Raw genomic sequence first — 15,393 nt, 5'->3', positions numbered from 1 at the left:
CTTGTAATGAGTCTGTGGTTCTGGACATCCCTCCTTGGCCTCATTACACTCTAACCTTCTTGAGGTCCGAGACTGAGCTTAGTCTTTAAAAGGAAACTGCTGTATTACTCTGCATGCCGAGGTGGCCTACGAATACTTGTACGAACAGAAACCACTAAATTAGGAGCTGTGCCCTCCTCTACTCATCAGTATTCTGACCACTTCACGGTGAAATTTAGAATTTTGGCCACGCCAGCAAAACAAGTGTGGAACACAGATTTTTTTCTAACTATTTTGTTTTCTACAAAGTACATTCACCCTTCTTTATGAAAGACTCAAGAATTTAATGTGGTTGAAATATCGTATCTTCATGTACTAACATATGAATCTCATTTTACAGTTCCATATATTGTAGAAATTTAAGAAAATTGAAGACTGTTCACTTAATCACTTACATAACTAAAGTTTTTACTGTTTTAGCAGAGCTAGTTGATATAGTAAACCCATTCATTAAACTTTAATCTGCCTTGAACTTCCCTTCAAAACATCCCAGAAAATTACAAACCCACCAGTATTCCAGGAACTGGCATATAGCTTGAACAATCGAATACACAGATCTAACGATGTTCTATAATGTCTTGATTCGCTATCATCTGTTAAACATTTATTGCTAATTCACTTTATAACGTGCTTTATTAAAAGTCATTAAAAACGGCAGCTGCATCCCGTAATCATTTCCTAAATATAAAGACTGCATTTATAAATGATCTCCTTGTTCAAAATACTGCCATACAGCTCACAAACTCTTTGTTGGAAGCCAGAAAGCTTTTATTCTTCACAAAAAGAAATGCTAAGTAATTCATCCATTGCCAAACTTTTTTTTTTTTTTTTTTTTTTGGCCATGTATCGGCCTTGTGCCAACTGCTCAATTTCCATGTTCGTGAAGAGTAGTTATGATATAGTCTCAGATTGATGCCTGCAACTTTTATGTATTTGAGTTCCATTTTGCTCCTAGGATTCAATATCTGAATGTGTATGCATTCTTGATAAACCTGAAAAGACTGAGTGATTTGGCTCTTATGCAAATATTCTGGGGCTACACATGGAAGGAAGAGAGTGTATTTCATTTGGAGTTTTGTTAATTCTGTTCAGGAGAAAATAGCCTGTTGGGGGGCTTTACGTGCTTATAAAAATAGCATAAGGGATTTGTAAGCTTCATTTAATCGATTATTCTACAATTATACTGCTTTTATATATGTCAAGGCATTTTCACAGAGAACTAAAGTTTGGATATGATTTAAAGAAATTCATTTTCACAAAATTCGCATCGTACGTAATAGAATTGCTCCTTTCTGAAAACAATTTCATCTATTCATAAGCATAACTGGTAAATATTTAGCAGTTTTCAAATTTTTGATAGTATCCCCTAAAATAATGCAGGATACCTGTGATTTATTCCGTAGACGTATGTGTGCATATACTACTTTAAATAGGACCCACAGGTAGGATGAAAAAATCCTTAAAAAAAATGTTGCCATTTGCTATGCCAGGTGAAATACCAGTGTAACGGAAGATGATCGTAACTACTAAAGTAGACACAAATCGCTACAACGATTGGTAAGTTTATGGAGGAATGGGAGAAGGATTATAACCAAAGAGTTGCCTTTAGTAAGCTCATTTGCATTTAAGTCATGGAAATTTACAATTGGCAGGAAAGAAATTATTCCACATCTCAAATGAGGCCAGGACAAAAAAACAAAAAAAACAAAACAAAACAAAACAAAAAACCAATGGTCACTACATCAAAAGTAAAGGAGTTGATTACCTCACAGAGAACTTTGTATAAACCCATAACCAGATCATTCCTTGTGCCCACGGATTGCTAACTAGCCTATCACTGCCAGGTATGCAGACACTGGCACAGGAATTCCATTCAGATAATAGTTGGCAGCATTATCTGCACTTACCTCTCCCCTTTGCCCTCCTCCACATTGATAAACACCTCCTGTCCTCTATGGCTTAGCCTCCCAGAGAATCGCTGACTCCATGCCCGACGGTGACTCAAATGTGCCTCATTGATTCAAAGCAAAAGCTCGCATTGCCACTCTATACCATTGGACTCCATGGGAGATGAGGGAGTAAATCACCCACTGTTTGGTGGCACATTAACTCCTTCAGGGTTACTGGGGAGTCTTTCAGTGCACTGAAAAGGTAATTTGGTAAGTGGCACAGTAGTGGTTTAGAAAACTGGCCTCCAAAAAGTGGATAATTTACTCCTTTGGTACTAAGGTAAGGCCGGGCAATTATCTGGGGAATTTGAGTGGCTTGAGAAAGGAATTTGAATATTAGACAAGAGCAAATATCTTGTTTGCCTGAACTCTTTTGGAAAGTCTAGCCGTTCGGATGGACGTCGCAATACTTCTGTGGTCCTTCTAGGTCGTTCAGCTCAATGAGAGATAAAAAGTACAGAGGAGGCTTAGGTCTGAAGATCTCTTGTACCCAATTTCACACTCAGAAATTTCTTTTAGAAAAAATATGTAAATATTACACACCTAAAGCAGAAAGGACCAATAATATAGATACGGATACAAAGGAGGATATAATGAAAAAGACGTTATTATTTGAAATTAATTTCAGCCTTTCAGGTAAAGTCAATACTACGTTGCATTATTATTAATGGAGAAAAGTTAATTTTCCAGTAACTGAAACAAAAGAACAATTATTGCATATTTTACATATTTTATGTGATCCCCTAAAATAAGTATTGAAATAATAGGAAAAATAAAAGCTTATAAGTAGATCTCTTCCCAAGTATTATGTGTATCTGTTTTGGATTTACTCTGTAACAAACGATATTTTCTCTCACCAGACCTCCATCACCACAGGCAAGATTTGGAACAAAGTAATGCAACAAAGTATGCACTTTCCCAGAAATGTGGTCTCGCCAGATTTTAATGGGGGTTGTGAACTGGGAGTGAAAATGTAACTGTATTGTTTCTTATACATTCTTAGCATGAATGTGGTAGCCCTTGGCCTTAGTTTGACCCTTAAGACCTTGCACTCTCAAAGGTTATCTTAATCAGTTTTCAAAAACTGTTCTCTCCAAGATGCCCAATGATTGACTTTCGGGTGAACCCAAAGGCACTTGAATCCTTATTACTTTTACTTCCACAGCATCAACAGTGTTAACCAATCAACAGTGTTCTTGAAATGTTATATATTTTCCCCCACACGTTTCTAAGTATTTTTTTATAATCTGCTCTCCTATTACTTTTCCATTCCCAAATATGGATGGTTACGTTCATAAACAACTACCTTCCCTTCATTCTCTTAAACAGTTAATATATTTTCCTAGTTTCAGAAATAACCTTTATTGTGATAACTGAGTCTCGTAAGTCAGGTTTTACCCTCTTTCTGAAACAAAGGGTTCCTTCACCTGCCATGTGGCTGTTATACCCTTTCACCACTCCTCTGACGTGTCCCAAGTTGGATGTGACACGGTTCCTTCCAAAGAACAGCATTTTATATTTATATGCTTTAGCATTTCTCTGGCGCGTATTGAAAACATTATCTCATATAGTCTCTCCTTCTTGATTCTTCTTTTGTTTATTAGTGGCATCACTCTCATCTGATCATCCAGTTTTAATTGACTCCTTTTTTAACCTTATCCCATTAGGTCACATTCCTATCACCTCCAGTCTGAATTACTGCAACAGAATTAACGCTGGTCCTTCATGACTCCATGATGCTTTTAAATTATGACTTCAAAATGTCATGAGGTGGTCCACAAACCTCCCTATCTATATAAGATTAGGGTCAAGATAATATGGGAGCCCTTCAAGATCCTCAAGAATCTAAGCTCCTCCAGTAACTTTGTAAAATGTCAGTAAAATACAGTTGCTGAGTTTTATTTTTATCACAATCTACAGCAAGTGAAGCATGTGTGAGGCGAGATATGCAAGTAATAGGTGCCAGTGCGTCCCCCCAAACCACCTATAGAATGTGGGAAAGTACAAAGTATTAACCAAACCTTAATTGTAAATGAATCTAGACAGAAATCTAGAGAATTGATTTAATCTAGAGAAAACTTGCCCTGATCGCAGTTATCTCATTTGCAAAACAGGAATGAACAGTCAACCTCACAGGCCTGCCATGATAATCACATGAGACTCCCTAACGGGGATTTAAAAAAAAACAAAAAAAACACTGTAAACATCATACAAAATGCCAGAGAATCATAGTATGAATGGAAATTAAAGGCAAAGGTGAAGTTTCCTGGAACATATCATGTTCTACGAAGATTCGCTACAACAATGAAATACTCTAATGTCAAGGGACTTTCTTAAAATGTATTGTCCTAGAAAGAAAACACAAAACGGAAAATAAAAATCAGTTGACTAGGTGGGGAACAGGTAAATCACTTGAAGGATTTATAAGCAGAGAAAATGATGAGCTCGAAGAGAAGAAACGCACAGCCTATCTGTGAAGTGAATGAATTAGATGAACCACTTACTCTTATTTACCTCAAGTAAATTGAGGTAATTTGTGCCCCATTGTATTAGGGTAATTAGGGTAATTGTGCCCTACTGTATTACTTCTTGGTCATATTATCTATCATACATGGCGCAAGATGTAGGCAATTAATCTGCGTTTAGGAGTGTTACTTCTTCAAGATTAAAACCAGACCAGAGAAAAACAAAGACAAATAGTCTAGTGAAAATGGAGCAGGATTATCATATGATAAATGAGGATATATTATTTAAAACTGCTGGGAAAAAAAAGAAAGAAAAGAAAAACACCGCCAAGGAGAACGCTATCCAGCAAGAAGTACTCTTCCTTGCACTGGTCTCTTCTCTTACACCGTTTGTATGGCCTTTTGACATTACTCACTTTGGAGCAATAAAGTAGAAAGGACACCTGCAAAGCTTTGGTGCACGAATGACACTGAAGGGCACATTGCCTACATTTCAGCTTAAAATGTTCTTTCTTAGAAAAGCAAGCTCTTGGAGACACAATAGGCCTCAGAGCGCACTTTGGGGGAATATTCTATCAGCACTGGATAATGAGATGACTTGCAAATGTTTCGTAGGTTGGTCGGCAACACGACAGCGGACAGCTGCTGTTCCTTCTATCCGGTAAGATAGCCCCCCTTTCCTTCCTGAAGAGTGCACTAAAATCTGTGTTGGGGGACAGGAGGAGTGCTTGGCGCTTAAAAGACTACTGTCTATTATCAATAAATTATCTTTCCTTCTCTTCACCTAACAGGTTAGTCTAGGTTAGCATCTGAGTTACTGTCGCTGCTGCGTCCATACGAGAAAAGAAAGATAATAGTAAGAAGAGAGGCTAGAAGAAAATACATTATGGAATACTGTTGACCTATCCCCATTCCTATTTATTCTATAAACTATTTTTTCCCCCGCTATATTTTTGACCATCAAAGACACGGACTATCTACTTCATATCAGCCACTCCTCATTATTTGAGATTTATTGCTTGGAAACTTCTACAAGGTATTAAGATGAAGGGGTTTTTTTTTTGTTTTGTTTTTTGTTTTTTGGGGTTTTTTTTGCCAAGTCATGGTTCATTCTCGTATTTTTAGATAAAAAAACAGAGAGGACTAGTAAAAGACTCCGACTAAGCACATCGGTTTTAACAAATGCCACTCAACTCAGAAGAGTATGGCTCTGCAGACTACAGGACAAAACGCACCCTATGTACTGTGAGGCCAGCTTATGATGCACTTGGTTCTATTAAAAAAAAAAACAACCAAAACTCGAAAAGTTAAATTAGCTGAAAATGAGGAGATTGCACACAAAACTCTGCTGTCAGTTCCCAGTTTGCTCTAATTGAGGAAAATTGAGAGTCAGGAAACTCCTGGGGGGAGGGTGGCAGGGGCAGGGGGGTGGGGGGGCGTGGATTGCTCTCAGCAGTTTGCTGCAGTCCCTACTGGCCAGCCACACTCAGTAGCTTACATGCCTGAGCCCCGTAGGCATTGCAAGTTACAACCTACACAAAGAAATGTAGGTTTAGATGTGTCAACGGAAAAAGAAACGGCCTATAGGACAAAGCGTGAAGAAGAGAGCCAGGTAGTGGTAAGTATGGTATGCTTTGGAAGACAACACAGGCGATTTGTCTGGAAAAACAGTAAGAGAAAATTGTGGGACGGTCAGAGCCACAGGATGTGGATGGGGAACAAGCTACGTAATAACAAACACCACCAACTTGACCGATTTCCTGCTGGGTGGGGGCAGGGCACTTAGCCCTATTCCCAACCACGCGAGAGGTGGAAATCTTTCGTTTTACACATGAAAATAAAGAGACTCAGAGTTTACATCCATTGCCCAAGTTTGTATAGCTAATGAGACTATTCCAGGATTCAACTGATTCTAAATGCCATGCACTTTCCACCATGAGGGTACGGGAATGTTTTCAAGAAAAAAGACCTGAGGGAAACAGAAGAAAAGTTTTGAGCTCAGCTACACCTATGGGTTTCTGTGTGTTTGTTTTCTAAGAGACATGATAATGATTTCCCAAAACAATCAAGAAAATGCTGAGCTAGTAAAATAAGATAAAGTGATTAACCCAAGGTCATACAATCAGTTGATGAGAAAATGACACTTGATTCTAGACTTCCTATGTACTCAATGTACGTTTAACGATGTAATTGATACTCTTTGCTTTTCAACATTTTAAATTTCTTAATCTCAGAGACTTCCTTATTTCTCATCATGGATCCCTTTGAAAACATTTAAAGAGAATGTATTATTTTTTCAACTGTTTTATACGACTATATAACATTACTGTTAAAATTCTGGTACATTTTGGAAAGACTCGTACATTCTGTGAACTTATTTAGTGAATTTATCAGGTAAGTGTTTATTCCTGTAAAAAATTAAATCTTCAGCTCTGAAATGCTGAGTAACTGGTAATATATTTGCTAAATATAAATGTAGTTATAAGTACTTTACAAACTGTAATTTGTAAAATCTGTGCATGTACATTAAACGTGATAAAGTGACAAAAAATTAGCCACTATTCTAATGCATTGATTTGATGATTCTTTTAATTAAAAAAATACTATTACTTTAGCTTTGCTAATAATTTCAAGACTAAATCTGTGAAAATCTGGAATGATCTTCTGATGCTTTGTATAGAACAAGCTTCATAATGATAATTCAAAGATAAAGATTTTGGTCACATGACATATTTTAATGGACTTTCATTTCCTGCTTTTTTTTTTTTTTTCCAATTTCCTTTCTCTTTTGTTAATTTCCTTTTTCCTTTTTGGAAAGTGATAACAAATAAAACCAAAAAAAAAAAAAAAACACTTTACATTCTATCAATAAGTAGGTAATTTTATAATTTTAATCACAATTATTTAGATTTCTTAAACATACTATCAGAGTATTTTTAGTGATACTATAGAAATCTGTAAAGGCTGCATGTTCAAAAAATTACATTAAAAAATTATAGTCACTTTTTTTTTTTTTAATTTTTTTTTCAACGTTTTTTATTTATTTTTGGAACAGAGAGAGACAGAGCATGAACGGGGGAGGGGCAGAGAGAGAGGGAGACACAGAATCGGAAACAGGCTCCAGGCTCCGAGCCATCAGCCCAGAGCCTGACGCGGGGCTCGAACTCACGGACCGCGAGATCGTGACCTGGCTGAAGTCGGACGCTTAACCGACTGCGCCACCCAGGCGCCCCTATAGTCACTTTTAAAACTTAATTTAAGAAAAAAAAAAAAAAAAAACAGCAAGGGGAAATTCTTGAGGTTTCCTGAAGACATTCCTAAGTAGAAGCTAAGCTTTGGGCTAATCTTCACAGCATTTCCAGGACGTCCCCCTGTACTGGTCCATGTTGTCCACACTTCTCTCCATCCTCGCTAGCCCTAAATCAAATCAAATGCATTCTGATGCGTTTTTAGATATTCAGTCGTAAAGTCCATTTAATCCCGTGAGTCTCCTTATTAACTAATAATATCATTCTTCCTTTACAGATCGGAAAATGGTGACACAAAGGCAGTGATTGCTCCATTTAAGGTCAAAATGAAAGTAGTTAAAATGAACTCGAGTGATGCTGACCTAGGCCTGGCTATTTGGTATGAAACATGGTGTTAATTTTGAGTAATAAACATTTTTAAACCAGGCCCTACCTGCATTCTCATATTGATTCAATTAAAAACTGTAAGAAAATTGGTGCTGAATTGACAGGAAAATACGATATTCCCTACACCTAAGTTCTTAAATGTAAGACACATGGTGACCATATAGTTAGTAATCAGCAGGGAATTTTTCAATGAATTAAGGAATTAATGCTCTTAGCGATTATTTACAATAATTCAGAGATACAGCACTCTAATTTCCAAAATGCTCTCAAAAGCATCATATTGTGACTTTTCAACCTTTCATAGACTAGGCATTCATTCATTCATTCCACAAATATTTATATCCCACATATATAAAGCACTGTACCCTAATTGGTAGGTGAATATCTTCTTTCAGGGAAGAAAAATTAAGTTTCAGTGGGTTGAGTGACTTATCCAAGCTCTAATGACAAGCAGTTCAAGAGCCCCGATCTTCTAATTGTCAAACAGTTCTTGTTCTGCTACATCATAATGCCTCACATATTTTATACTGCAACATGTTGGTCTCTTTCAACACACGCCATGTACAACTCATTCTCCAAGCTAAACGGAAAGAATATACCTAAATAAGAGGTCTCTCTCCATTTGAGTGCTATTCTATGACTCACTGTACAGGTTTCTGGGGAGGTGAGATGACTATAGAAATAACTTCTGACTTACAATATGCTTTTCTTCGCCAGTGGCTTCTGCCTTGCTTGTTAGAATTGGATGAATAAGTGACTGCTTGCCTGGAATTTACTTTTTTAAGTGGTACAAAAATAAAAATCGATTACCGGGTGCCTTCTTAAGTTCCAATAATAATCATTTCATGCTTCTATGTGTTTTGATAAATATGTGTCTAACTTGATTCCAGCTCAAGCAAAAATTCCAAAGGCAAACAGGATATTCAAATCCAATATGATCTGATGATATCAATACTTACCTTAGAATATCAAATTAATATTTAGATGGCCTACACCAAAAGTTAACCAAGAAGTAGCTTCATAGCATTTTTTTATTAATTAAAGATTCAGGTCAGAACTCCCTGTTTCATGCTCAGCTATTTCTTACTAAAAGAAGAGCAACTGAACACATTCAAGGGCTCATTGTTAATTATCCTCTGTCCTATATACACTTTCCATTTTCCTGATTATGCAATCCTATTTCTTTTTTCTCTTTTGAGTATAAGCAACAGCCAACAATACTTAGCCCTACCAGCAAAACATCCGCCCTCCTCGGCAACCCCAGGAGAGGGGATGTTGAATTACTCTGTCTGGTACTGGCCAAACCACATGCATTAACAGACCAAAATAATTATCAAAACAGCTTACTTTAATAAGATATAGATGTCCTGGAATAAATTATAGATTGCTCTTTAAAGACAGGTGATTCTGTACAAAAGGAAGATGTGGTTCATTAGCCCATCAACTCTTTTTTTTTTTTCTTCTTCTATTTTTGGAGGAGAGCAGTTAGATATTAGCACGTAGGCAGGCATTAAGTTCGCCTGCAAAAGCCTATCTCAATGTAATGACATTTCCCCAAAGACAAGGATTGACACGAGCTTCCACGTACCTTGCCCGAACTTGGATGGGTGAGTTAGAGTTATTTATTCCTATGGTTAAATCTCCAAAGGAATTAGGCAAAGGTAACTTATCACTCTGTGCAGTTCAGCCACACATAGGGCAAGCCTGCCCCCTCTACCTCTAAGAAGGTAACTGCGGCCACAAACCCACAGCTATGCTTCCTGGAATACATCTCTGCTTTCTTTTTATGCTCTGCCGACCAGGGGAGTCTCTCTATGTTAATTCATCGACACCCAAAATGAAAGCCTAACAATATTCTATAACTCTCTTAAAACATGATTAGTCATTCTACGTGGTAATTTCACTTCCACATCTCTCAGATTAGGAAAAAAAAAATTTGGTGGTGTTAGGAGAACATTGTGAAGTCTCCTGGGAAGGAATCCAAATCAATGGCACATTTTCTTTTCCTCAGATTATCATTTCTGACCTATATAGGGCAAAATAGCCCCCAAGGAGCTCAGTGACATAGATGCCTCTGCTCCCTTTCTGCTAAGCAAGCAGGTTCATGGTAAGCAGCAAGTGACAGTTGAGAATGATTTTTCCTCAGAGTGTAACTGCCACTCTAAGCCAATGGAAAATAAGGGCCCATCGACTCAGCAACAAATACCGTCTTCACTGCCTCAGATGATTTCTGTGTTGAACTTGAGGAGTGTAGGTATGGATATGCATTAGAGGCGTTTTATCATCAGTTATATACGAACTATGAAATTAAAAGAGAAATCTAAAGTTACTATAATTTTTCAAAGGGGCAAACTATTTCCACAGTGTTGCATATGCATATAGCATCACATGTATTTACATGATTGTAAAAGTCCATACTTGTAAGTCAACACTGTCCACTGAACTGAATGTTCTCCTTGGAATTGATCAAGCTCTTAGTGAAATGTCAGGCAGATGCTATAAATTTGTGTAACTGCCTTTACCCAGTGAACCCTTTTTATTAAAGCAGAATGCTTATCAAGGTCACTGTGAAAGATTGTTCTTTTAAAGCTCCAGGGGAAGACTTCAGAAATACAAATCAACAGAAAACAGATTTAATTAACACTTGAAAGTTTATGGTTTGTCAAGAACCTATTGGCCTATCGCTTTTTGGATTTCAGTGACAAATACATTTTGTAGAACGAAGAAGTCAGAATGCTATCAAACCCCAGCTCTCCTAAAAAGGCACGCTAAAGCTTCTCATTTTCTGCCTCTGGCAGATCTGGTTTGAGCAAGGCGTCTTAAGCTTTAAAAGGCTGGAAAGACTATGCTAAGTAAAAATGTGTGTATTTCTTGAGGTAAGATTCTACAGGTGTAAGTATACTTGGGGGTTGGGGTAGAGGGAAGGATCAAGGATGTCTGTATAAATGTGTTTGTTCTTATACATGGTTTGGCAAATTACAATCATATAAAATATAATAGAAGAGATGGCTAACCCATCTCTACTTGTAACTTTGAGTCTTGCATACTGTATAACACAGATAAGATCACTTTAAACTGCATGCGTAAGACAAAAAAAAAAAAACAGCCTTTTACAAAATGCCAGATTATATTAGTTTTGAAAAAAAAAGACACACACAAATTCGAAAACATATTAGATCAGCACTAAAAAAAAAAAAAATACCCAACCAAGAGTTTACTATAATCATAAAAGGCAATATATATTATTTTTAATATTCTTGTCACATAAGAGGCTCAGAGAAGTAAAATATCCTATTTAATGAAGCAAGAGGTTTCCTGAGATCACGATGTAGGAACAATCTTTTAAAAATAAAATTATATTCTCCTTAATCCACAAGGCAAGGTAATACTGTTTATAATCTTTCTGTTACCACCTTTATTTAAAAGATCATCAGCGTTGTAAGTAAATAGAACAGCATTATCACTTACCATCCAAGTAAAGGAATTAGAAGTCTTTCAGTTTCTCTAACGTAGGGATGTGACTAGATCTGGAACCTCCTCTCACAAAGCTGTTTCCAAAACAGTTGCAACCCTCTGGTGAGCATTCTGTTTATATCATGAAGTGTGGGCCTTTGAGCATTCCGACCCCTTCTGCGGAGCCCATGATTTTTCAGAGCCTCTAAGAACTTCAACCTCACTCTTCTGGGTGCATTCCTCCCAGCCCCCTACGGAGAATTATTCTTGAAGTTGTTGCTGGGAGTTTAATCTGCAGAACCAGAGGACTCCTCAGAGCCCTGGATTGTAGTTTAGCAGGTGGATGAGAAAGGTTACTTTTCGTCTATCAAGGAAAGTGGGGGGGGGGGGGGACCAGGGGGTATCAGGAGGCACCGCCTTTTAGCTGCGAGGAGCAGGGAGCCCAGATGCCCGTGGCGACGACAGTGGCGGCAAGGGCAGCGCAGGTCCGTCCCTGTGGCTGCAGCCCGGTCCGGAGACGCTGTCCATCCCCTCCGGTGCTGAAGTAGAAGGACCGGGGCCCCCCAGCCCGTCCCCAGATCGCACTTTCCTCCACCAGCGAACGCAAAGGGCTTCCTTGTCTTCGAGTCTCACCTGCTTTCCTCTGGCGCTTTGTATTTTGGTAGGGGTTAACGGTTTCTCCAAAATAATACTCTCAGACTTGTTTTGTGGCAACGTTTCCGGGCATTATCTGACCCTAGAGGTAGGAATCCGTGGGAGATGAGATGTGAGCCTCTCCAGACTTTTCAGTGGCCCTGAACGAGTTTCCTAATGCTAGAAATGAAAGGAAACGCACGCACAAGCGCGCGCATACACGCGCACGAGGAAGGAGGGGGGAGAGAGAGAGGGAGAGAGGGAGGGAGACAGAGAGAGAGAATATGAATAAATATAGATTATGTGCCGTGGAAAATCCAGAGTTTCTTTGGGTCTCTAATTACAGAAAATGGAAAGGGCTGTTTTGGACGACTCCGCAATCTTGATTACCAATGGGGGGGGGGGGGCGGGGGGAGACCACACTTAAATTCTGAAAAGCCCCATCCGAAATCCCTGGGTTAGACACAGTAAAGAGGTCGTGGGTCTTTCTTGGACCCTCCAAGCAGAAATGACAGGTTAGTTAACAACATAAAAGGACAGAGGACGAGAAAAGGGAAAGAGAAGGCATGTCGGCTTTGCTACCTTTAAACGCTGCTGAACTGGATCGGAATCGTTGCAGAGCAGCTAAGAGGATCCAGCCGGACGCGGTTCGTGTGAGTGGCAGTGCTCGGGGAGTCGCGTGAAACGGCTCGGCCAGCCAGGAGCCCCGGGAGGCTGCGTTCCCGGGGCAGTGCTCTCGCGCCGCCCACGGCCCAGGCTCCCGCAGGGGTGTGGGGAGAGTCTGATTCCACAAAGGATCCAATAAGAAATGCGTAAAGTCAGCGGGAGGGCTCGACCATCCCCGCCCCTGTAAAGCCAGAACAATGCCCAACCCACCGGGCCCTTGGCCTGGGTTTTCCTCGCACCCCCTAGTCTCCGAGGCCGCCCCTAGCCCCTCCGGGCCGGAGTCCCCCAGGCCTTGCAGCCACTTCGCTCCCGCCGTGCGCGGGTCCCCCACTTCTGCCCATTCCACCTGCTCTCAACAACCGGCTGACAGCACGCCCGGGGAAGGGCTTGCGTGGGTGGTCCCCAGGGCGGCCACCGAGGGCTTCGCCGCCCACGCTCTACACGGGTGCAGCAGACACGACAGCGGGGAGCTGGGGAACTGGCGCACACCGCGTTGAAACTGTTGGAAAACTGATCCAAATCCTACCCGCCTGGAAGCTACGTGTAAGTGCAGAGGGAAAATACAGTGCACGTAGCCCACCCCTTCAGGCTCGGAACTTGTGTGCATTTCTGCGCCAGGAAATTGAGCACACTTGGGAGGAAATTAGGGAAAGAATTACTGCGGGTGCGGGAGGGGCGCGGGAGCAGGGAGGTGGGGCGAAGCACTAATTTCTGCAGGGCGGTAGGAGAGGGGCTGGCGCTGTCGCCGGCCTCCCCCCCTCCCCCGCCCCCCGGCACTCTCTCCGCATCCTGGCCCCCGATTCTGGCCGCAGAGACTAATCCCGGAGTGCAACTGTCCTCCCCCGCGTCCATCGCGGACGGGCTCGCAGATCCGGGCGGTCCAGGCGGGGTGGCCGGTCTCCGCCTCCCGCAGGGGACGCGCTCCGCGAGGCGCGGGCGGAGCGAGGGGCTGGGGGCGGGGGGGCGCGAGCGGCGGGCACGGAGCTCGCTGGTCCTCAGGAGCTGAAACGTGGTTGCACCAGGATCGCTCCGGCGGGTTATTTACTCACAAGCAAAGTCCGTGTTTTCCTTGGACTTTGAGCTGTTTGGCCGCGCTGCGCCCCCTTCCCTGCCCGGGCGGGGGAGCCCCGGGCTCCAGCCGCAAGAGGCCGCGCGCAGTGGAGACGTTGCGCGCCGCGAACGCTGTGTGGAGCTCGCCTCGCAGGAATCGTGCGCCGGGGACCTCACTCCACCGGCCTGCAGGGCGGGTTCAAGGCGCGACCTCGGAACTCTGGTCGCTTGGGGCTCGTGGGGAAGGGGGGGCTTTGCTCAGGACGGTGGTCAACGAAGTTTCCCTTTTCCTTAAGCAAGTGTAGACCAACGCAGGCTTCCTGTGTCTGTGGACGCGAGTGCGTGTCTTCCGTACCAGGAAGTTTCAGAAAGTGCGCGGGTTTTGCCAGAGGACAAAACTCAGCCGGGATGAGGGCTCCACTCCTCAGGTGCCGTCCTCTCTCGGTCGGTGCAGAGGCGTCTCTCCTCGGTGATTCTATGCTGATTCCAGTTGATTCCACTGATGGTTTGAATTCTTTTCTCCAGACACGTAGAAGCAAGAAAAATGGCACAAATTTAACGCACCAAATAAAAGAAGGGCATTTAAATGAGGCACAGAGTACAAACATGTTACTAATTGAAAACATATGCACTTGATTATTCAGACCTAGAGGAACAGATTCTCTTTCTAAACACTGATTGACGTGAATGCACAGTCTCTCTCTCTCTCTCTCTCTCAATCTCTCACCCCTTCCTTCTCTCTCTCTCTGCCAAGAAGAGAAAAAAGCAGTTGATTAATTTGAACTGTCAGTCCCAGTAAGATTATGTTCTTCGATGTCTCTTTTTAAAGAAGCAAAATCCACTCCATGTTTTGCCTTATCAAGTTGTATAACCAGTTATGGAAATTAAGGTGATGAAAATTAAATTCAGTCTAACATCTGATGCTACAAATGAATACAGGAAGTACAACAAAACCAGGGACAGATACACTGGGAACGATCAAACAAATGTTTTCTTTCTTTATCTTTTTTTAATGTTTATTTATTTTTGAGATACACAGAAGCTGAGTGGGGAAGGGGCGGAGAGAGGGAGGGAGACACAGGATCTGAAGCAGGCTCCAGGCTCTGAGCTGCTAGCACAGAGCCTGACGCCCCGCTTGAACTCCTGAGCTGTGAGGTCATGATCTGAGCCCAAGTCGGAAGTTTAACCAACTGAGCCACCCTGGCGCCCCCAATCAAAGAAATGTTTTAAGAAATGTCATCCTTGTAGCAGATTAAAAAAAAAAAAATTAATCTAAATTTGTATTGTTTTGTTACTATTTTTAAAATGTAAACATAATAAAATGTGAATGTGAAACATCAAAACAGTACAGTATATGAAGCATCACATTCACAAGAAAATGTTAATACCCTAGAATGGTTACTTGAATCCTAAGCCAGGTCACTCAATTTCTGTGTTTACAGACTGGGATACAATCCCCACCCAGCCCAGCCCTCACAGCATAGAAATCTTAGAAAATACTAC

General features: G+C 41.2%; 1 protein-coding gene across 5 annotated transcripts in view; it reads right to left on the bottom strand.

The window, feature by feature from the left end:
- The window catches only part of SNTG1 (syntrophin gamma 1), an 881,864-nt gene extending 868,997 nt beyond the window's left edge, over positions 1-12,867 (bottom strand). For 4 of the 5 annotated variants that reach the window (XM_019428901.2, XM_019428905.2, XM_053896624.1 and 1 more), the window contains exons 1-2: positions 12,757-12,867; positions 11,557-12,354 (exon numbers count right to left, since the gene is read on the bottom strand). The gene's annotated coding sequence lies outside the window, so the exon portion shown is untranslated. Of the gene's footprint in view, positions 523-11,556; positions 12,355-12,756 lie in introns of those variants that run through there. The other variant, XM_019428902.2, reaches the window with a different exon arrangement.
- Positions 12,868-15,393: the final 2,526 nt, after the last annotated feature.

The sequence above is a fragment of the Panthera pardus genome, unplaced genomic scaffold (assembly GCF_024362965.1).
Source record: "Panthera pardus isolate Hobbes unplaced genomic scaffold, ASM2436296v1 HiC_scaffold_7, whole genome shotgun sequence".
NCBI lineage: Eukaryota > Metazoa > Chordata > Mammalia > Carnivora > Felidae > Panthera > Panthera pardus.
The sequence above is the reverse complement of the archived record's forward strand: the minus strand, read 5'-3'. Positions and strand labels throughout refer to the sequence as shown.